The following is a 2,101-nucleotide window of genomic DNA, read 5'->3' as shown; positions in this document are numbered from 1 at the left end:
CAGACTTCTTGGTGCCGGAATCCTTTGTTCTTGCAGCTGTCCAGGTAGGTCTGGTCACAATGTTCCTATAAGCTTCCAACAAGACAAATGTTACTCTGTGTTCTGCAACTTTTATCTCTGTATGAATGGAAAAGTGTTATACTTTTAAAGGTTAGACCCTTGAGACTGGGCTATTTCAAGGTGTAGGCAACATTCTCTTACAAAAGGTACAGAGCTCCATGACTAAGCACAGGCAGCAGAGCACAGGGGTTAGAGCTAAAGGAATAGATCCAATATGGAGTCAGGTTTGTTCTTCTCTGTTACAGAGCCTAGTACAAATAAGCACCCTGACCTCCTAGATTATGATAGATTATGATTTCTAATGTTATTTCTCACTAACAGGACTCAGGGGTCCTTAGAGGTATGACTAATTCCAGATCTGGATTAGATGAACTTGGCCATCTTTTTATAATGAAAAGCAAGGAAGCTATCAAAGGTTATTGGGGATATGTCAGAAGGATTCAAAAGCCAGCTTGAAGGGGTTCTTACTTGCCAAAAATCAGATGATTTGAGTGTAAAAACAAAACAAAATAAAACAAAGCATCCTGAAACGGATTGAAACACATCAAATATATGAGAATTCAAGAGTTCATGATAATACTCCCCTCCTCACTCAAAAAAAAAACCCAAAAACAAACAACAACAACAAAGACAAACAAACAAAAAACAACCCAGCTCATTGACATTGGTCTCCTTTGGAAGATGCTGAGGAATCAATTGATAATTCAAAAAACAAAGTTCTAAATAAGTGAAAACAATCAAACTATCTTCCTACATTTTCTTTATGAAATACACCTCAGATAAGCAAATATTTGATAATGGAAAGCTCTACGTTCTACATAATAGATAAAATTGATAAATAAAGGAAATAAGGTGATATTTAGAGTACTACAATTTTGCAGTTCCTTAAAAAAATTGGTTGTAAGCAAACCATGATCAGTGACTGCTAAAACAACTAATTTTAATCTGATTAATCTTAACAAAAAAAGAAATTATCAGACATTTTGTACCTTAATGTGATACAATAGGAAATTCATAACTTCACTTGTGAAGTATTCTTGTAAAAAAAATGATTAAACCCCTAAATATAACTACTAGTTTACAAAAAACATAAGAGGGAGAGAGATGTGTTAAATGACATCATGCGGATACTATCAGCAAAATTCAGAATATAAGAAATTCTACTGGACAAAAAAAAATGAAAGACAGATGGACAGAAACAAAGAAAGAAGGAAGGAAGGAAAGAAGGAAGGGAGGAAGGGAGGAAGGAAAAGGGAGAACCTATAAAACTTTCTGAGATGATGAAAATATTCTCTATATCTGTGCTGTCCAGTTAGGTAACTACTAGACACATGTTAGAATCGAACACTTGAAGTACAGCTAATGAGACCGAGGAGCTGATTTTAAATATTGTTTAATTTATAAACAATTTATTAAATTTAAATAGCCACATGTGGCTAAGGGCTACCACATTGGACAGCCTAGCAAACACTAAAGAATAAGAGATAAATCAACTAAATGCAATGTACGGAGTTTACTTGAATCCTGAAATAAACAAACTAATAAGATGTTCCAAGTATAAAAAACAATTAGGAACTATTCGGGAAATTTGAAACCTGAAAGGATATTTATATTAAGAAATTCTTGTTGGGCTTCCCTGGTGGCACAGTGGTTAAGAAACCATCTGCCAATGCAGGCGACACGGGTTTGAGCCCTGGTCTGGGAAGATCCCACATGCCGGAGAGCAACTAAGCCCATGCCCCACAACTACTGAGCCTGCACTCTGGAGCCTGTGAGCCACAACTACTGAGCCTGCATGCCACAACTACTGAAGCCTGTGCGCCACAACTACTGAGCCTGCACTCTAGAGCCCATGAGCCACAACTACTGAGCCTGCGTGCCACAACTACTGAAGCCGGTGCGCCTAGAACCCGTGCTCTGCAACAAGAGAAGCCACTGCAATGAGAAGCCTGCGCACCGCAACGAAGAGTAGCCCCTGCTCGCCGCAACTAGAGAAAGCCTGCGCGGAGCAACGAAGACCCAAAGCAGCCAAAAATAAAAA

Source organism: Physeter macrocephalus, chromosome 2 (genome assembly GCF_002837175.3).
Source record: "Physeter macrocephalus isolate SW-GA chromosome 2, ASM283717v5, whole genome shotgun sequence".
Classification (NCBI taxonomy): domain Eukaryota; kingdom Metazoa; phylum Chordata; class Mammalia; order Artiodactyla; family Physeteridae; genus Physeter; species Physeter macrocephalus.
This window is presented reverse-complemented; position numbering follows the sequence as displayed.